Here is a 21,589-nt window from a genome sequence, read left to right as displayed (position 1 = left end):
GGGGTTGAGAGTTTTGAGGGGCAGTCATGCCTGCTCACTAGTCACTGATGCGGCGGTGGATGCATGTGTGGACGGCGACATCCAGGGAGGGAGGCCAGGGAGAGGAGGGCTGGCCCCACGGGCTCTGCTCTTACTGGCCACGCAGCAGAGAACAGGCTGCTTGGCCAGAGGTAGGAGGAAGATGAGGCCGTGGCATCGTGCAAGCTGAGAGGAAGGCAGTGTTTCCAAGGCAGGAGCAGCCAGCAGAGGACAGGGTGTCCCCAAGAGGACGATGACTGTGAAGACCCAAAAGTACCCAACAAACATGATGTGGCATCGCAGTGGTCTGTTGGTGCATCGGGGTTGGGGAGTGAACAGGAGCAGCGCGTGGGGACAGTGAGTGTGGAGGACTCTCAAGAAGTTTGGCGGGGAGGAGGAGGAGGAGGAGGAGGAGGAGGAGGAGGAAAGCAGGCAGTTGCGGGGATGTGGGGTTGAGGGAGGATTTTTCAGAGAGAGACTTGAACACGATCCCATGGTTAGGGGAAGGGGCCTGTTGGAAGTCAGAGCGGATGCCACGGGCACCACGCAGAATCCCAGGACCGAACCTGAGCTGGCCTAGCTGCAGGGGGGCCGGAGGCTGACGGCTCTCCTCCGAGCCTCTCTCCAGGACGCGCCCTGGGCTGAACAGAGCCATGTGGCCCCAATCTGTGCCCTCCCTGCCCCAGCCCTGGAAGGCAGTGGCCTGACTCCTGGCCACAATGTGGTGTGACGCTGAGGCTGTGCCTGCTCCAGAGCTTCCTGGTGGGGTGGCTGAGGCCTTCCATGGGCCTGCGTCACAGCTCAACTGTCCCTCGGCTCCATCCTGCCTCCCCCAGCACAGGTGTCGGTCCTGAGAGCATGCCCAGTGAGCTCCCTGCTCGCTGGTCTCCGTCTCCCGGGCCCTCAACCCCAGACAGCAGTTCAGTGAGCAAGAGAGAGGAGCGGTCAGTGATCGTGGGTATTTCCCGAAAGACGGAGATCAGCTGTGCCCTAGAGAAACGTCTGCTCTGAGCTTCCGGGGAGAGGAGGCCAGGGAGGGTGGGGTGGGGGAGGTCTGATCTGGATGCTGGGACAGGTGTTTCCATTTTCCTGCGAGGTGGAGGCAGGCCCTCTGTTGAGAGGGTGGGAAGGTCGGGAGGGCCAGGGGTTTGAGGAGAATGAAGACCCGAGACAGCCATTGCAGAAAGTGAGAACAGAAACCCTCGTGCCCTGCTGGCAGGTGTAATTCGTGCCACTGCAAACAATCTGATGGTTCCTCAACAGGTTAAACTCAGAGTTACCTTTCATCCAGCAATTCCACTCCTAGGTATGCACCTGAAGAAACTGAAACATGAGTCATCTGCTGAATATTTGTGTCCCCCCCCATTTATATGTTGAAGCCCTAAGCCCCAATGTGGTGGTATTTGGAGGTGAGGCCTTTGGAAGGTAGTTAGGTTTAGATGAGGCTGTAAAATGAGACTAGTGTCCTTGTAAGAAAAGGAAGAGACCAGAGCGCAAGCTCTGTCTCTGTCTGCCACGTGAGGACACAGCCAGAAGGCGGCCGTCTGCAAACCAGGAAGAGGGTCCTCATCAGAACCCGACCATGCTGGCACCTTGATCTCGAACTTCCAGGCTCCAAACCTGTGAGAAACAAATCTCTGTTGTTTAAGCCACTAGTCTATGGTATTTTGCTATGGCAGGCCGAGCTAAGACAATATGTCCAGGTAAAAACTTGTACACAGATGTTCATAGCAACGTTATTCATAATAGCCAAATAGTGGCAACGACTCAAATGTCCATCATTTGATGAATGGATAAACACAGCGTGGCATATCCATAGGATGGGATGCGATCTGGCGACAAAACGAGTGAGGCAGCAGCACTGGCGGCGCAGTGGGTGAGGCTTGGGAACATTCTGCTGGCCACAGCCTAGCGGGAGAGGCGGACACGGAAGCGCAGTTGCATCCAGCGAGCTGAGTGTGACGAGGGAGCTGCACACATGGGGGAGCTGAGGCTTCAAGGCAGAGGAGAAATGAGACAGGGGAAAGTGGGAGAGGCGGGGGGACCGTCGACTCAAAGACACTGAGGCAAGAAGCAGCCTGCAGTGTGCTGGGAGTGACAGGCACGGGCACAGCTGGCATGCGGAGATTGGGGACGTGGCCTGGTCAGACGGTTGCTGGGTGGAGGATGGAACGGGGCGAGAAGCCCTTTCAGAGGCTGCTGTGCTCACCCAGATGAGAGAGAACAGGGGAGGGTGGAAGAGGCAGATCTGGAACATGTTTAGAAGGTAGAAGATGGGGACTTGGGGACTGGAGGTGCCATGCTCAGAAGTAGGGAAAAGAGCTGGTTTGGAGTTTCGTTGCAGGCAGGTTGCACTTGGGGTTTCTGGCAGCCATCCACGTGGCGGTGTCCTGCAAGCAGGTGGACCTTGCACATGGGACTCGGGAGAGAGAGGTTTGCATTGGTGATAGAGATTTGGGTGACACATGCAGGCATGGTGGCTGAGTGCCCACAGTGGAAGGCATGAGGGCCCCAGGGAGGGCACAACCTGGGGCCCATCACCATTTACAGGGCGGGCAGAGGAGGGGGAGCTGAGGAAGGGAGGGGTGGAGTGATGGGGAGGACCCGGGTTGCCTGGGGCAAAGGAGCGGTGTGTCTCAGGGAGGACAGCAGGCGGTTCATGTGTCCACCGGACTTAGCAATCAGGCGGGCACCAGGGCCTTTTCAAGAGTGGCTGCAGGGACATACTCCACGCTGCAGGAGGACTTAGGGGCACCTGCTAGGAGGCTGTAGGCTTGGGGACAGGCCCCTGTGCCAGCTTATCAGCTGTGCCACTGTCACTCCTTTTTATGTCCCTTCCCCAACCAGACAGAGCCTCAAAAGGGCTGATACTGTTTCTATATGTCTTTGTGTCTCTGGACAAAGTCCAGTTCCTTCAAAACATCTTGGCAGTGCACCTACAGTGCCTACCACATGCTGTGCTCAGTGTTGAGGACGTCTGCTGTGTCTCAGACTTTGGTGGGGCACACAGTAGGTCCTCAGACTGTGCAAACAAAGCTCTGGGCCAGGCCCTGCCAGCAACCTGCCAGTGACCTCAGGCGAATTCTGACGTCGTCTCTCTAGGAGTTTTCTCATTGGCAATGGGTGATTCCTGAAAGACAGAGATCAGCTTTGATTTCTGGGTGATTTCTGAAGCTCTTCCTTGTGACAAAATGTGACGATTCTAGGACTTCTCAGCCTGCTGCTACATTATTTGCCCATGAGGCCTTGGCAGAGTCATAAGCCTGGGGTGGGGGCGGGGAGCAGACACTTCCCAAGACCTCTCCGCCCAAGGATACTCCAGCTTGTTGTCCCGGTGACCCAAAGCTCTCGGCCACATGCCCCACATGCTCCATCCCCTGCCAGCTCTCTGGCCTCAGCTGGTGCCCATGCCCACTGGCTTTCTGGGCTCCAGTCATGAGGGTCTTCTCTCAGACCTTGTTCTCCCCACAAGCCTTTCTGCCCCAGAGCCTTCGCACATGCTGTTCCCTCTGACTAGACACCCTTCCCTTAACCCCTGGCCTGGTTGACTCTTCATTCTTTACTGCTTCACTCAAATGTGGCTTCTGCAGAGGCATCTCAGATCCCTGGACAACAGTCACCGCCTTGACACATCTTCAGAGCACCCTGTGCTTCTCCCAGCTCTTGTGCAGTGGTTGAGCAAGTCATCAGTTGCTAAAGGTCTGTCCGGTTCCACCCTTAGACTCGGGTGTGGGGCGTCCCTGCCATGGGTCCCCTGCTTGGCAAGACTCCAGTCCAGACCTTCTCTGTCTGTGGCTCCCCTCACAGGATAAGGAATCTGTGGGGCCCTCTCGAAGGCCAGAGCCTCCCCTTTAGATCACACTCCCAATACGAGGGACTCCAGAATGTCCCTCAAGGGTGGACTGTGTCACCAGTGGGGTAGCCAAGTGGCAGCGGGTTGCAGGAGGTATGGGCAGCTGCACACAGGGACTAGAGTGTCCACACGTGTGCATGGGAACCTCTCCTTGGGCCAAGATGGCTGGGGGTGGGAAGACAAGCGGGCAGGCTGAGGGCCAGGCCAGCTCTTCTCATGCCCACGTTGGGGCAGGGAACTCAGAAGTCACAGAAGTTTTAAATTAGAACCTGGCCTTCCAGGTCACTATCAAAGCATATGTCAGAGTAGGGGAATAGAACATATTTTATTTAACAGTTGTTAGTTTGATTTATAACTTCCAAATGTCCAGACATACAGTGCGAGGCCTCTGTGTATACTCTTGCCCTGGCCCTGCTGGCACTGGGGTGGGCGTGGGCGTGGGTCAGCCCCACCCATTGGATTATAAGCTCCACCAGGGCAGGCAGTGTGTGCAGTCCCCAGCCCAGGACACACTGTGTGGCACAGAAGAGCAGACAATAAATATTGGCTGTGAGTAACAAGGAGATAGGCCAAGTAAAATGCTTGGTGTGGTACCAATGTCCAATAAATAGTAGCTGTCATTTTTTGAAAAAATGAACAGGAGGGTGGGGCGGGGGGCCGAGATCTGTAAACTGAGGTGGCTCGTGTCTGAGGAGGGAGGGGCTGCAGACCCCAGGGTTCACACTTCCTATCCTGGGGTTGTGTCCTCCTTTGCCCCACTCCGCAGCGCCTCTCAACTCTTCAGGTTAGGTGGGCACCAGACAGGGATACCTGACAGTGAAGGGCCCCCCCCCCCAGCTGTGCTCTAGTGTGAGAGGAGCCTTTTCTGGGGAGTCAGATCCTCTACTGGGCCCTGAAGAAGTCGCTTTGCCTCTGCAAGCCTCAGTCTCCTCATCTGTAAAATGGGAGGGTGTGTGGAAACGGTGCATGTCAAGTGGCAGGTTCAGAGTGCACATTTAGCCAACATGAAGAACCCTTGCGCAGAGCACCAGCGGGTCAGGGAGGGCAGGAGCATGGAGCCAGAACAGGAAAGCAGGTGAAACTGGGCCGCAGCCAGCCTGCCGGCGGGCCCGCAGCAGCATCATCCCTGAGGCCTGAGGAGGGCAGGTCCGGCTCCCCACGCTGGAGGCCGGGTCAGTCCTGTTTGGGCAGCGAGGCAGTTGTCTTAGCTGCTTCACGATCCGCACAGGGCTGGGACACACGGAGTCTTGGTGAAGGGCCTCATTCAGGGGAAGGCCCGAAGAAGCCGGGAAGCCCCCTCACCAAATTTCTCCTCCCAGGATGGTCTCTCCCAGAACACTCAGCCGCACACTGTCGCATGCGCACAGGGGGCGACACTGCCATACAAAGCAGAACCCAATTAACCCCAAACAGGACATGCCTCAGAAAAAAAAAAAAAAAAAAAATCACATTTTGCGAACTGCCCACCAGGGGTCACCATAGCCTCGGAACCGAGAGGTGAGGACGTCACAACCGCCTGCAGACGCGAGGGAGGCGGAGGGTCTCCTGAAGTCCCGCTGGGTGGCCTCCAGCCGCCCCCAGTCGCAGGTCCGCAGTCAGTGCGGCGGGAAGATATCCGAGCACTGCGGCAGGATGCGCTCCACCATCTGGTTCTGGAACACCATGGTCATGGGCATGCTGGTCTCTTCTGTCTCCCGCGGCAGCAGCGTGGGCCCGAACACGATGGCCAAGCTCTGCACCGACATGCGTTTCTGCTTGCCGTGCTCCATCACCCTGCGGCCAGGCAGGTGGAATCAGGGCTCAGAGCTAGGGGGAGCCGTGGAGGGGGTCCTGCCAGGACCCGCCACCCCATTCCCACCCACCCGCCCGGCTCACCGGCACAGGTGCTGGAAGAGCAGCCGCAGCGTGTCGCGGTTGGGGGCAGGCAGCGAACCCACCAGGTCACGAATACAGCGGCTGCGCTGGGCCTGGTCGTGCAACTCAAGCAAGGGAAGGATCAGAGGGAGGGAGTCAGTCAGGGAGGGAGTCAGACAGGGAGGGAGGAGGAGGAGGAGGGTGGGCTCTGCGAGGGGAGCGGGGTCGGTGGCACAGAGCCTGGCCAAGGCGGTGGCCCCAGGCAGGACAGTTTCTCTCCTGCCCCATCCACCCCACCTCTGGGCAACTCCCGAAAGAAGAGCTTGGGGGCGCCCATGATAAGGTGCACGTCCTCCCAGCGTCAGCGTCGGTCTCCCAGGTCGAGACGCTCATTTGGGGCGGAGGAAGGAAGGTCAGGGCCCCTTAGCGCCTTCAGGCCCCGGAGGGAGGCATGGGGACCGGCCTCACCGTGTTCCACCTTGTAGCGCAGCTTCTGGATAGTGGCCAGGTTTCCACTGATGCGGTACAGCCTGTCCATGTCCAGCCCTGGGATGGAGGGAGGCGCGGACCCGGGTTGGGAGGGGTGGGGCTGAAGCCCCTGCTGTGATTTCTACTCAAGGCCTTCTGTTCTTTCCCCACTCAACCCTGCGCCCACCCAGGGGTCTCCATCCTGCAGTCCTGGCAGGAGGCCCAGCCCACCCCAACTACCGCGCACCGCGACCCACCGGGGCACGAAGCGCAGCACCCGGCTCCACTGCCCCTGGCACAGCGCGGACAGCACGCGGCTGAACCTGGTCTAGGGGACAGGCTCGTCAGCGCCGCCCAGCGGCCGCCGCCCGGCCCTGCGCCACCCGTGCGTGCCCTCTGCAAGCCGGTACCTTTGATGTAGCCCTTCTACCGCAGCGGCAGCAGCGTGGGCCGCCCCTGCAGAAACTTGCGCTCTCCAGACCCCTGGGGCCCAGGGTGGGCGCACCTGATGTAGAGGAAAGTAGGACCTTGTGAGTTGTCAGTGGCATCTCGGTTGTTGGCAGGGCAGGCCCCAGCGGGGCATCACCACCCGCTGAGAGAGGTCTCTGGGATGCTCCCCACCCCGTGCCCTGCACACACTGGGACTCAGCCGCGTGTCATCCTTTTCTCCTGCCAGCTTCCCAGGGCTCACTAGACCCGAAGGCCACACTGCCGCTCTCACTTTCCTCCTTTGGGGCGGGGGGGGGGGGGGAAGTCTGCAGACCGCAATCACATAGCTTCAGAGAGGCAGGACCTTGGGCCAGCTGGGGGTCCTTCTGGGGCGGGGCAAGGGACCTGAAATGCCCTCCTAGCAGGCACGGTCTTCAGGCAAAGCGATCTCTCTTCCCTTACCCAGGTTAACTCCCCTCACCTTTACTATGGAACCTCAGCACATTGGCCTCCTTAGCTGCCTGGAGCCGAACAGGTGTTGGAATCAGTCATCCTGTCCTCCCCTACCCACCTCCCAGTGCCTCGCCCCTCTTCCTGTATTTTCCTCAGCTCCTGTAGACGTAACCCAGTATGTGGCTCCCAGTTCTGAGCTTCTAATTCCGGCTGGGGCTGGAGTACTGCCGACAACTGCACCAACATCACCTCTCTGGCTCTGGGTTCCTACCTCTATTAATAGAGCCAAAAGCTGCACCCAGTGTTGGCTCATAGGGAATTACGGGTCAAAAACCCCCAGGTCATTTCCAGGTAAATAGTTGTCAGAGGGGACCTGCCCTATCTCTACTTATACAATTGATATTTTGAACCTAAGAAATGGGAGACTCTTGAAATCAATACTTTCAAACTTTACCTTCTAGTTTCAGCCTGCCATTCCAGCCTGAAGTTGGTTCCCAGAATATTTACTTTTCCTCCTGCCTCCCTCAAAATGGGAAATTCCTCTAGGGTGAGCTCCCCACTGCACGTGGAGAGGGTGCCTGCAGGGCCACCCCCAGGCTGGATTCACAGATGACAGAGGCAGTTGCTTTAGCATCCTGCCATCCCAGCCATGCAGGGGACACTGCATTTGCAGGGAGTGGCGCTTGCCCACTGGTGCCATGGAGCTCCCTGTGTCCCACAGTGGCACAGCTGCCCTGTATAACAGCTGGCCACCCCTCCCTAGTGGCCCTAGAGACCCCAGGCCCTGCCTACCAGCTCCTGGATGCCATGGGCAATGGCCTTGTGCCAGGTGTTGATGATGGCCTGAGTCATGCTGGATCGGGTACTCCGAGCCATTGCGACCCTGTAGCTAGAGGGACACAAATCACTGGGTCATCTCTGGTTCCCTGAGTCTGCCCTGGGTGTTGGCACCGAGGCAGGTGGGTACAGAGATGGTGGTGACCTGTCCCCTACCCCCAGGAACTCAGAGCCTAATGGAACCAACGGCTTCTACCACACTTAAAGCAGTGGGTGACAGCTTCTCTGTGTTCCAGATGACCAAACCAAGGCTCAGTGAGTTTTAGCAGCTTCCTCATGGGCACATAGCTAGTGGCAGTGGAGCGCAGATCTGCATGGCTCAGCTGTCGGGGAAACTTCCCCTGCCCCAACCCACCTCCACATGAGCCCCCGCAGGACATGGCGGCCCTCACCCAGAGCACTGGCCTGCAGAAATCTAAGGAAGGGAAGCTTCCTGAGGGACAGCCTCGGCCACTGGAACTGACAGGGAAAGAGATGTGGGGAGAGAGAATTTGAAAGCGGATCCCAGAGGAAGCGAGTGTCCTCCGTGCCCCTCCCATGCGCTCACTGAGGACTTAGAGTGCTGCCCTCTTTTAGCAGCCAGGAGTCCCCACCCTCTCTCACCCCCCAGCCCACTTTACTGAGATGCAGAAATTCGAGAAGCAGAAATTAAACAAAATGCCAGAAGAAAACTGGCCACAACAGGCCTGAAGCTCCAAGCCCTTTCTGAGTGGATGGATCCTCCGTAGCCTCTGGCTCTGAGGACCAAGTTCAGGGTTAATGTCAATGTTGGGCAGTGCAGCCCCCGCCAACCCTGCCCTTTAGGTCCAGTGGGAGAGGCAGCAGAAACTGTCTCAAACAAGGAACAACTTCTAGCATCAGAGAGGACTGTCTTTCGACTGTCCTTTTAAACTCATACATGAATACTATTAATATTTAAACTGCTTTAAAAATGAAGAAAAAAAGAAAAACGCATGTTCTACCCCTCCACCTCCCTTGCAATGACTAGAGACCCTTGAGCAGCGGCCAGCACAGCCCCACTGTGATCTAAGCAGGCAGGGGCCCCGCTGGGGATGACCCCAGAGAGTGGCCTAATGACACTTCTAAAACAACCTCCATTCTCCGTGGCAGCTCTCTCAAAACATAGTCAGCTCGTATCTGAAAGTTTCCTGCAGAAGACAAAGCTGTTCTGCAGATTCGTTCTGGTTAAAAAAACAAAATGTGGCCAAGCTACATAGCTACCCAGCAACGTACTGCAGGACACGTCGATCCTGCCGCACGCACAGGCAGGCTGAGGGTACTAGCGGCTCTCGGGGGACTGATACTAACGTTTTCTGTGGCTTTGGGGTGACTAGGAAGACCTGGTGTGGACATCTCCTGGGCCCCACTAACCCATCTGTCCTTGATGATATAGAATTTGGGGCTGTCTCTTGAGGAACGTCCTGGAGTGGCCTACAGGCCACCTGGAGTGGAGAGAGGGTGGCCGCCAGCTAGCCAGGAGGCAGGGGGTTCCTTGACCTCCACTCAGGACTGTCAGCTTCCCCTTGGCCTGAGCAGCTTCCAACAGCACCATCTGCCTCCTGCTCCTGGCCAGCACAGACAGCTCAGAAAGTCCTGCTCCGACACTTTCATCAAAAGCCCGCAGATGACCTTCATAAGAGAACTGTTGGAAGGCTGTCCCTCGAGGTCAGAGAAGGCACATGGCTAGCAAATGTGATGTCCCTCCTCCACGTGACACTATAGCAGACATTGCTAGTTGATCACAGAACCCTACCCTGCCAAGCCTGGAGAAGGCTCCAGAATTCTCAAGGTAGCTCCAGATCAGAGTAGCTCATGAGACGAAACCAGTTTTCCAACTCTGCTCTGTAGATATCCTGGTTCTAGAACTGAATGAACCTTGGTGAATCATCAGAAAGCTACACACTCAGGCTCCTTGCAGAATGGCTTTTTCTCAGCCGAGGTACAAGGTTATGCTTTTGGCTATCATCACCATATGGTACCCAACAGCCCTGAGACTCCTAACTAAACCTCCGGGGAGCTCTTTTGCAGACACTGGCCTCATGCCTCTAGATCCCATGTTTGTGGAGCTACACACTAGACATTTTTTAAGAGCTAAGGTTTAGGCTGGGTGCAGTGGCTCACGTCTCTAATCCCAGCACTTTGAGAGGCTGAGGCTGGAGGATTGCTTGAGGCCAGGAGTTTGAGACCAGTTGGGACAAAAAAGCAAGACCCTGTCTCTACAAAAAATTTTTAAAAAATTGGCCAAGCATGGTGGTGTGATGGTGGTGTGTGCCTGTAGTCCTAGCTACTCGGGAGCCTGAGGCAGCAGGATTGCTTGGGCCCAGGAGTTTGAGGTTGCTGTGAGCTATGGTGATGCCATGGCACTCTAGCCTTGGTGACAGAGTGAGATTCTAACTCCAAAAAATAGAAAAAGAAAAGAAAAAGAAAAATGAGACAGCACGTGAACAGTGAAGGGCGTGCCGTGGGAGGACCCTCGCCTGCTGGGGGAGCCTGGCAGCCCGTCCACCGCCCTGGCTTACCCACTGGGGACCCAGTCCAGTGGGAAGCTGGGCTCTGGCCCAGGGGCAGGATGGGGACCCAGGGAGAAAGAGCAGGTTGCCCAGCCCGTCAGAGTAAGCACCAGGGCCAGGGAGCTTCCTGCCTCAGGTTGGGATGCTGCCACCATTCTAGCGGCCACTATTCTAGGCACACAGGGTCTCATCTCCCAGAGGCCTCTACTTCTCACCACCTTCAGGGCAAGGACGAGTAACTCAGCTCCTGGGGAGGGAACTACAGAATCCATGGCCTTGAGCCCTGAGAATTCCAGCCCCAGCTCTTCCCAGGTGCTCCTCCTTGGGGCTCGCCTACAGTGAGGGTCCCTGGACATCAGGATGACCCTTCTCTCCTTCTAGATTTGCCTTTGGGGACCCAGGAGAGAGAGGCCCCCTTCAGCTCCACCGTGTACTCAGGGGTGCAGAACCTGGAAGGCTGCCTCTGTGGGACAGGGAGGAAGGGTGGGCAGGGTCACAGGGAGCCCTCAGCTCCGAGGGGCCTGCTACCACACTGGCCGTAGGGACAGGATGATGTGGCTGGGTGAAAGGGACCCAACGGTTCCTGGAACTCAGAGATCCTGCTGGCTGGCTTGTCCCTTGCTGCCTGTCCGCCCAGGAGACGGACGGAAGGAGCAGAGCCCCGTCCCTGTGAGAAGGTGTGTCCAGCCCCAGCCTCCCCGCCCTCAAGCCTCGAGCTGTCCACCCTCAAGGACTGCTCCCCTTCCCCGAGTGGCTGAAACTGCTTGTCCTGGGGTGAACCTGCTGTCGTCACCCGCTCCCTGCGAAGGCCCAGCTCCTTGGACACTCACAGACCGCTGTCTCAGATCTGGTCTGTTCTAAGCCAGACAGGGCGGCCGGAGGGGGGGGGTCCCTGCCCTGGGGGCCTGGGCCTCACCAGGCCAACTGCAGTTGGGGTCTGTGAGTCCTTGAAGAACGTCAGGACACCACCCTTCAGCACCGGCCAGGAGGCCCTCCAGTGCTTCCTCCTAGATGGGGGTGGGGAAGCGGCGGGTGGGCAGGACTTAGATTTGGTCTAGGCTGAGGCCCCTCCTAGCCCCAGGAGCAGGGCACAGAGCTTAGGAACAGGCCTAGGGCACCCGACTGTGAGGGGTGGACTCCCAAATCTAACACCTGGTAGCCAGGTGACTTTGGGCAAGTCACTTTAATCTCTCGGTGCCTCAGGTTCCTCACAGGACCTCTCATGAGGTCACTATGAAGATTAATAAGAGCCTGGCATGTGGGGAGTGAACTTCATCTTTAAGGCCCACCCTGCCCAGGTCTAGGCGCAGGGGGCTCTCCCTGGAGCCGCTTTCCCTTGTCCACCGTCCTGGTGCGATGCGGCACCCCTGCCTTGTCCAGGGTCCTGATCTAAGAGAAAGGGAACGAGCAGGGAGTACAGAGGGTGAGGCATGGGGGGCAGAGGCCAGTCTCCCCCTCAGCTGCAACCCCCCACGGGCTGGGCCTGTGTCTCCACTGAACGCTCGGTACCAGCCCAGCCTCCTGGCTGGAGCGGGTGGCGCCTGCGCCCCGGCAGCAGCGGCAGGAGAGATTCCTTCCCACTTCCCAGCCTCACCCACCTCTGGGGGCCAGTGCTGGGGCCATGGGGGAGACAGATGTGTCCCACCCAGTCTTTGCCCCCAGGATCTCCAGAAACTCCCCGTTTCTTCTGTGGTGGTCCTGCCAGGGCCTTCATGCCACCCCCTTACCTTCTCCTCAGGAGGGCTGGCCTGGGCTGGAGTGTCACTGTCCTGGCTAGATTTGTGCATGCTTCGAGGGGCAGGGACAGGGACCTGGGGAGGAAGACACTGTCATATATAGTCTCGCCCTCTCTCCCCAGCTGGTTACCTGGGGCAGCTCCGACCGGACGGAGGAGTCCTCTGGGCTGTAGAAGTATTGTTTGTTTCCCGTGCTGGTCCTCCAACCTCACCCGCTGTGGGGAGAGGGAGGATCAGGGCTCCCCACCCAGCTCGTGAGAGGAGAGAAAAGGCTCCCTCCAACCGGTGTCCAGGTCAGCAGCAGAAAGCTCGGAGAGGCAGATGCAGGCGACTCCGAGTCTTGGGCTGGCTTAGGGTCTGCGTGGGAGCTGCGGTTTAGAGTGCCAAGGGGAGCTCGTAGTGAGGAGAGTAGAGGGGAGCCACCCGCGGCTGTCTGGGTCCATCTGCGCACTGCCCCTACCTGCTCTGGGGTGAAGTGGTTGGTGTAAAGCTTCTGCTTGTCCTGGCTGATGTGACAAGACCAGCCGGGGGGTGTGGTGAAGGGAGAGGTGGGGCCGGGCTCCCGAGGGAGCCCACGGGGAATAGTCTTCCTCTGGGTAACTGGTCAGCAACTCAGGGTAGTCCCTCTCGGGAATGGGGGGCTGCAGGGACCAGCCCACCCCCTTGCCATTGGGTCCCTGGGGCCGGGTGGAGCAGGGGGCGGGGCCAGAGGGATCGCAGATAGCCCCGCCCCTCGCCCTCTGGTCCCTGGGGCGGCCGGGGCCAGTCTCGGGCGCATCCCCTCCCAGGCGTTGTCGCCGGTCAAGGGGCTGCAGAAGAAGACCCTGCGGCTCTCCTCTTCCCAGTATTGGCTCCACTCGGTCTCGAGGCTCTGGTGGCTGCCCACGGAGGTCGGGGAGGTGGCTGGGATAGCGGAGACCTCAGCAGTCTCAAAGGGCGACTCCCAGGTCGTCACGCCCGTGTCCGGGTTGTAGTACTGGGGGCGCCCAGTGCTGCTGCCTGTGTGCGTCTCCCACACCGGGCTGGGGTGGGGGGCCGCGGCAGCGCCCGGCGAAGTGGCCCGAGGCTGCCTCTCTACGTTGGCGTACACGGGCTCCGGGGGTTCGTCCACCTAGGGAAGGAGGAAGGAGACGTGACTTTCAGAGGACCACTGGGGTCACATAGTCCTGACTCGGCCACTTGCCACCTAGGTGACCTTCAGAAAGTCACAATGCCTCCCTGCCTCAGTTTCCCCAGGTATAAAATGTCTACTCTGCCCATTCCAGAAATTGTAGTGAAGATAGAATGAGGAAACGTTCTTGAAAGTGCTTTTCAAAGTATTTAGTGCTGCAGATGGATGGGACAATTGCATTAATTATATTTATTACCAATAATAAGATATCGATAACCCAGATCTCACAGCTGTGTACTCACAGAGTCAAGTAAGATGTTGGGCAGGAACAAAGAAGTGGCCTGGGTGCTCCCTGGGCCCAGCTCGCATCGCCTTTTACCGACTGATTCCTTTCTCCCTTCCTCCTTTTCAGAGCTGACTTCTCTGCCCCTCACTTAGACACCAGCCCCCTGCTCGGAAGGCCTTCCACACTCCCTTGATGACAGATCCGGTCCTCCTTCAGCCTGACTGGGCTGGGGCTGCGCCGCCCCTGCCACGACCTCAGTGCCGGGTGTCTCACCTGGCTTCTCGCTCTGCCGCCTGCGAGAGCACGACCAGCTGTAGGTCACCAACTCGCAACCCCTCTCTAGGCTCACACATCCAGCTGCTGCCGGGTGTCCTTTGTAGGCCTGGGAAGATGTCCAAAATCAAACTGTCTCCCTTTCTCGTGTCAGCATCACCTGTTACTCAGGTAGAATCATCTGTGACTCCTGCCTCCTTAACGTCATCTGTCGCTGAGCCCTGGGGATCCCCGCGCCTGAACCTTTCAGACCCTACGGCTTCACAGGTCACACGGGTTAGAACAGGGAAACGCTGCCACAAGGAAGCCAGCACACACGACAGACAGGTACCCCACGGGGCAACTGGTCTGGTCCCTTGACGAGTCAGCGTCAAGGCAAAGGAAAGGGTGGGGGGTGTTCAAAAGCAATTAAAGAGACAGCCAGAAGCAAGGCACGACCTTGGACTGGATCCTGGTGCAAACAAACCAGGAGAGAGAGAGACTGAGGGAGGGAGAGAGATATGTTAGGACAACGGAGGCAATTTGACTATAGCCCAGGTCTTAGACAACATTCAGGAACGAATGTTAATTTTTTCAGCTATAACAATGGTAGGGTGGTTATGAAAAACAAAACATTACTTTTCAGAAATGCATGCTGAAGTTTTCAGGTGTGAAATAGGATGTCTAGAATTTATGACTCCTCAGTGGAAAATAAATAAATAAAATTAGCCTATCAGTTATTAAATGAAGCTCGAACAGATCGAATTCTCCTAGTAAAAGAGTCAGCTCAGGTTTTAAAATGCAGTGATATGATGTATACAAGAAATACAGTTTAAAAAATGATAATGGTTGAAAATAAAAAGATTTATTTTTAATGTAATATAATGTAAAATAAAGAGTGGCCGTATTAAAAATAGAAGGGTAAAATGTAAGATTAAGCACTAAAACACGATAAAGAGAGATGACATGTAGTGACAGGAATGCACAATTCATAAAGACAGAATACTCAAAACCTGCACGCTCCCAAAAGCAGCATCGTTAAATATGAAAAGCAAAAACTAATAAAAGCACCAGAAGAACTTTATAGGGAAAATTTGAGAGGGAGGTTTAATAAAACTTCATCAGAATTAGCATAAAAGACAAAAACCAAAAAGGATACAAAGGAAGTGAAAGTTTAAATTATACATAATCAATAAACTTAATAAACTTGATTTGATACATGAGGGACCTTTTATCCCTTAAATAGAAAGTGTACATTTTTTCCATATGTCTATGAAAAACTTAGAAAAAAATCATTTACTTGGCCACAAAGAAATTAATAAATTTTAAAAGCATAATATATACAAATCTAGAGAAAACAAATGCTTTTATAGTAAAATATAAAATGACCAAAATTAACTAGAGAACTAGTAGATAATTGAATAGATCTAATTAACACTGAGAAAAAAATCTGCCACTGAAAAAGCCCCGGGTCCAGAGGGTTTCCTGGGAGGGAATCGTAGAAACCTTTATATTTTACCTCTGGCGACACCTTCCTCCTCCAGGAGGCAGCCCTAGAACTTCCTCTCCCAGCTAGATCCTGCACCCAGCAGACACGCCACCACGTCATACACAACCACAGCATATCGCATTGTCACATCATGTCATGTGCTTCCCATGCCCCAGGGCCTGGCACTGACCACCCGTGCAGGCTGACATTTCAGTACTGATGCCCGTCCCCTCCCGCCACTGGACTCGGTCAGCTCTAGGAAGGGCAGAGAAAATAGGTGCAGAGGGAGGCCGACTGCTGGGGCCCAGGCAGGAGGAGAGGAGGTGGGTGGGCTTGTCCAGGGCCCATCTCAGGAGGCCTGGGGCTGCCAGGAACCAGGGGCTCCAGGGAGATCCCCAGAGGACCATGGGGCCACCTCCCAGCCTGCAGGGGACGGAGGAGTAGGTGGGGAGAGCTCCGGGTGGCCAGAGCTATGTGGGGTGGGGGGTGACCCAAGAACCTGCTCTCTCACAAGCCAGGTCACAGTCTGGGCAGCGGGGCTCCCGGGCCCTGGGGCAGCAGGTGAGTCACGGAGAGGGAAAGTCAGGCCAGGTGTGTGGAAAGCAGCCAGCAACCCAGGGCTGCCCTAGCTGGGGGACGGGGAGCCGTTGGAGGAGGGGGACAAAGGGCTCCCTGGAGTCCCCTCAGCTTGGCTGCAGTGCCCCTGCTGTTACCAACCCCACTTTCCAAAGGCCCTTGGCTGGCCCCGAGAGAGGACAGGTGGATCTGTCCCAAGGCCAGTTGCTGTATCTCAGACACGGCCACCTCGGGCTTCCCTTGGAGTTTGCCCCAGGAAGTGGGAGCGGGTCTGCAATCCAGAGAGGAGGGGTCACCAGGTGAGTTTTTGGACGGGATAGGGAAGGGGCTGGTGGGGAGTCTGGGGGAGGGGGGAGGACAGGAAACCGTGACCGCCTCCTTCCCCAGGTGAGGGGTCCACTCACAGTTCCTGGAGGAGGGAGGACGAGGGCCCTGGGCTCCTTCCTGTGCAGGCCGCCTGCTCAGGTGTGGCGCCTCCTGGGCTGTTTGTGTAAGAAGTGGCAACTGGGCCGTAACTCTTCCTCCCAGTGGCCAGTGTCCGGCAGCAGCAGCGGGCTCCCGGCCGGCTCTCCCGCCTCTGGGGTGGGACGGTGACCACACCCAGAAATAAGGACTGTGGTCTCGGGGGAGGGGCCTCAGAGGCTTTCACCAGGCTTCCCTAGCTCCCTGAGTGGCCACCTTGGAGGAGAGGTGTCCACCCAGCTCACCCCCTCTCCTCCATCTCTCCCTCCTCAGAAGCCTTTGCTTCTGCCCTCTCCTGGGATGTCAGATTCTCCTACTGCACCCTCAGCTGCAGATAGCAAGGTCAGGGTTTGGAATTCATGGCCACAACAGGGCTGGGCACATAGGTGTGTGCAGAAAAGTGAGCACTTGTTTGCCTTTGGCTTGTACTGTTCTTGCTGAGGGTAACAGGGTGGCTAACTCTGAAGGCCATCTGGCTGAAATAGGGCCCAGAACTGACCTGGACACAGCCACTTCCTGGCTGTGTGTCCTTTGGCCAGTCACTAAACCTCTCTGAACCTGTTTGTACTCAGGGCAAATTGGGGTACCTATGCCTGCCTTCCAAGATGCCAGGAGCTTAACCCTGGGTGCAAGCCTTTGAATGAGAGCCCACGGGACTGTTAGCTCCTTTGGGACTGTGTCTTATGACGCTTTGGGTCCCCAGTGTGCAGCAGGGTGACCAGCACACACCAGGTGCTCAGTATGTGCTATTTGAATGAATGGTGAATGACAAGGCTGTAAAAAGCCGTACATGGCAGAGGCTCCTCTCTTCTGGGGGTGCCCTGGGCCTGCCGAGTAGCCTGCCCCAAGCCCTGAGCTGATGCCCTGCAGACAGGCACCCTTCACCCTCCCAAGTGACCCTGGTCGCCTCCCTCTTCACATCCTTGCCTCTCTGTTCTGGGCCCTCCCTCATCTTTTCTCCCAGGATCCCCTCTCAGCAGCCGCCTCCTCTCCATCCTCAACCTCCCAGTCTCCTGGCTCTTGCCCATCCACTTAAACTTGGGGAAGGCTCCACTCTCGGCCATGTAGCGGCTCTGGCCAGTTGTCTACACGCCGTTCTCATCCTCACCTTCGCGCCTGCCTTCAGCAACTGGAGATGCCAGGACCTGGGGGATCTCCTTCCTCCTTGGTTTGGGCTCCTAGGTGCTGGCCCCTGGGCAGACTTACAGAGCCCTGGTTCATGGTCAAGGGCTGCCTCGCCCCTCCTCAGCACACACTCTCTGTGCACACTGTCCAAGGGCAAGGCCATTCCCCCACCTCCAGGGCACAGCTCAGAGGGGCAGGCACACTCCCACCGTCACTGGGACAGAGAATGTGCCTGGGAGCGCGCCACCGGGAGCCTGCCCAGAAAGGAAGGGGCTCTGGGGGAAGGAGCGCTGGCATCCAGCCACCTACCCCAGAGAAGCTGCCTGCCTGCTGGCAGAGCCACGGGGCACGTGGCCCCACCTGCATCCCGGTCCGCCGGGTGCTGTTCCCCACCCTGGCCACCAGGGGAAGGGCTGTCCCCGAAGAAACCCCAGTGAAGACTGCGCAGACCCGAAGGGAAGCGCACTGAGGGGGACCCCAGGTCGTCTGAGGGGACCGCCCGCTACTGCCCAGCGCTTCCGCGCCCCCCCCCCATTTAAGGGTCGCCACAACCCTGATCCTTAGGTACAGTGCTTACACTCGGGGACACTGGGCTGGGGCAGTTAGGTGGCTCATCAGCAGCTGGCAGGGCACCCAGGGGAGTCAAATCCGAGCCTCTGCCCCTCCCTTTGGGCTGAGGAACAAACCGAGACCCCGACAGGAAGTGAGCCCCCCAGAAGTGAACCGCCCGTGGGAAATCACGCCCCTGGCGAAGGGGTCAGACGGTTTCTGCGCATCTTGTTTTCCTCAGGGCGCCCCTCCCTGAAAAGTTGCTAAAGTTCGATATGTCAGGGCCCGCGGAAGGATTCTGAGGATGTAAGAGTGTTTTTAAAACGTGCTCTATTTTCAATTTCCCAAATTAACACAACTGGACTCGGAAGAGAGAACCCTCCCTCCTCACCCTTACCATAACTGGCCTTCTTTCTGAAACAAACTCATGGAGAGGTTTTTGGTTTTGGTTTTTTCAAAAAAAAAAAAAGAAAGAAGGAAGGAAAGAAAGAAAGAAAGGAAAGAAAGAAAGGAAAGAAAGAAAGAAACTGAAATGTTGGAAACAGCCCAAAAGGGAAATGGATGCCTGCCATTCACATCCATCTCGTCTGAACCCCCAAGCTCCCGGGAGGGAGGCGAGGCTGCTGGAGCCAGTGCAGGGCCGCAAGCCCCACCCCACGTCCAGGTGCGTTGCAGACTACAGATCGGCTGCAGGACAGCGCACACCCGCCAGAGGTTTCGTAACCTCCAGGCAGGGCTTGGGCTGCACCCTGCGATTAAGTTTAGTTGCATTTCTGCAGCAAAACATGAATATTCACGCCAAGTGTGATAAAGACTGTCAACATCCTCATATTGGTTCAAATGAAATTTTGTCACCGGGTGAATTACAAAATCCTTTGGGCTTCCAGGGAGCTTTGGCACTTGGGAATTGCAGAGAAGAGATTGTGAGCCTGTACCTCTCTCATTTTGGGTTTGGGGAAAGTGAGTTCGCCCGAAGTCGGTGAACACAGTGGCGGGCGTCTAGCGGGACGCTAAGCCGAGCAGGTCTCCTCGCACCCTGGCTCCATGCAGGCACAGCCACCCGCCCCCCTCTACCCCAGCGCCCAGCTGTGTACCTGCTGCTCCGGGCTCTCCTCCCGCTGCTGGCCTTGCATGTCCAGGATGGCCTCATAGACATTCTCAGAGTCTCTGCATGCCAGGGGCCGTGGGCACACCCAGGAGCCCACCACGCTGCAGGCCTTGTAGCGGCCCGGGCTCCTGAGGAGGCTGGCAGGAGGCACTCAGTGGTGCTTGCCAGGTCGTCCAGGGTCCGACTGCGCTGGCTGCCTGGGTGCTGAGGGCCACACGTCTGGGCAGGCCAGGTGCCAAGTTGCTGCGTTTCCTAGGGGAGTCTTCTCTTAATTAATTTGTTGGGGGGTTCCCTATAGAGCCACTCGAGTCTTGGGGAATTGCCCCAGGCAACTCCGACTCAGGACCCCGGTCACCCAGGGCTGCCAAGGCTGGGAGGTGATTAAGATGCCCCTTCTCTTCAGAGCTGAGGAACTCAGTCTCTCACTTATCTAGGATCCAAAACAACAATTCTTAGTAAAAGAACCAGCTCAGAGAAAGCCAAGACCATCAACCAAAAATCGGAGGTCCGGAGCTCAGGACCACTTACCAGTTCCACAAAAGGAGAAGCCCTGAGCGGAGGGCCCAAAACAGTAATGCCGGTACCTGGCGCCGACTTTGTGTGGCTCCTTTGGTGGTCTTGAGTCTTCTCTGAGCCCCACGTCTGGGTGTCAGTCTTGTCAATGCAAAAAAGCCAAACTCTGTAAAATAATTTTAAAGAGATTTACTCTGAGCCAAATTTGAAGGCCATGAACTGGAACCACTCCCAAGAAGCCTTGAGCAAGTGGACTCGCTGTGGCTGGGTTACAGTTTGGTTTTATACATTTCAGGGAGACAGAGGTTATACGTAAAGTCATAAATCAATACATGGCAGGCATACATTGGTTTGGCCCGGAAAGGTGGGCCATCTCAAAGAGGCGGCTTACAGGTTATAGGTGGGTTTAAAGATTCTTTGTCTTGTAATTGGTTAAAGAAATGGAGCTTTGTCTAAAGGCTTGGAATGTTTTAAAATAGTTTCTGTTTATCAGAGAGGAGCCACTGGACATAGATTTGTTGTGTAAATAGAGGACCTGCAGGTTTGTCTTGCATACCCTTAGGCCTGTCAATGGGTTACAAGGGATGTCCCCAAGAAGGGAGTGAGGCATGATGAGGCATGTCTCACCTCCCTCCTCCTGGCAGGCAATTTAGTTTTAGGATATTTCTTTGGCCATGAGGGGGTCCATTCAGTCAGCCGGTGGAGGGTGAGCCTTAAAATTTTATTTTAGTTCACACTTAGAAATATTTACTCTGAGGCTGCTTCACACCCAAGGAGAAATCAAGGAAATTAACTCACACTCAATATAAATTTCCAAATATTAAATCCTGTGTCTTCCCGCCCCACCCCTATTTCTTATTCATTAGCAGAAGAGCTGAATCATGATGATTTACATAACTGATAAAATTTCTATTGCTTTTTTCTCTTCTTGGAAGGAAGGTGTTTTGTGATCCATTATTTGTTTATATCTAAATTCATTTTGATTTGGCTTGGTTTCGGTTTCTCTCCTTTGTTTTCTTTACTTCTGTCTTTCTCCTCTTAATAGTTTATTGTCTAATGCACCAGCTTTTAGGTTTTATCTTTGATCATTTGCGAGGTATGCCAAAAGAAATGACTGACATTTTTCAGGAGATTAATAAGTAAAGAAAGTTGGCATGTAAGAAATAGTAAATCTTGAAATTTGGGCACCATGGCTTATGCCTATAATCCCAGCTATTTGGTAGGTTGAGGTGGGAAGATCCCTTGAGGCCAGGAATTTGAGATCAGCCTAGGCAACACAGTGAGACCCTGTCTCTGAAATAAAATAATAATAGCAAATCTTAAGAAATGAGAAGATAGTAGGCTGGGTGCAGTGGCTCATACCTATAATCTTAGCACTCTGGGAGGCTGAGGCAGGATTGCTTGAGCTCAGGAGCCCCAGATCAACTTGAGCAAGAGTGAGACCCCATCTCTACTAAAAATACAAAAATTAGCCAGGCATCATAGCACACACCTGTGGTACCAGCTACTAAGGAGACTCAGGCAGGAGGATCGCTTTAGCACAGGGGTTTGAGGTTGCAGTGAGCTACCAAGACATCACTGCACTCTAGCCAGGGGTAACAAAGCGAGACTGTCTCAAAAAAAAAAAAAAAAAGAGAGAGAGAGAAGATAGTATAAGTACCCGTGAAGTTTGGGTTCTGAGTTCTACGTATTCCTGGCATCCATGTTCCCACCAAATCTGACCAGATGGTATAGTGGTCCCAGCTGGCTCCCTTGGATCACATTGCCAGGCCACTGGGATCACTGAAAACACAGCACAGTTTAACGTAATAAAAATAAACCCTTTGACAGTCTTCTGCATGCTGAATGCTCTATGTTCGTGCCTTTCAGAAGGCATGGCAGCTGCTTGAAACACAGAGATGTGGCAACACCTTCATATTTACTTTAGGATTCAGAGCTCCCCCAGGACTAGCAAGTTGCA

At 55.7% G+C, this 21,589-nt stretch overlaps 1 pseudogene; it reads right to left on the bottom strand.

The window, feature by feature from the left end:
- Positions 1–5,466: 5,466 nt before the first annotated feature.
- The window catches only part of LOC138387610 (rho GTPase-activating protein 27-like), a 55,023-nt pseudogene continuing 38,900 nt past the window's right edge, over positions 5,467–21,589 (bottom strand).

Source organism: Eulemur rufifrons, chromosome 1 (genome assembly GCF_041146395.1).
Source record: "Eulemur rufifrons isolate Redbay chromosome 1, OSU_ERuf_1, whole genome shotgun sequence".
In the NCBI taxonomy this organism is placed as follows: Eukaryota; Metazoa; Chordata; class Mammalia; order Primates; family Lemuridae; genus Eulemur; species Eulemur rufifrons.
This window is presented reverse-complemented; position numbering and strand designations above follow the sequence as displayed.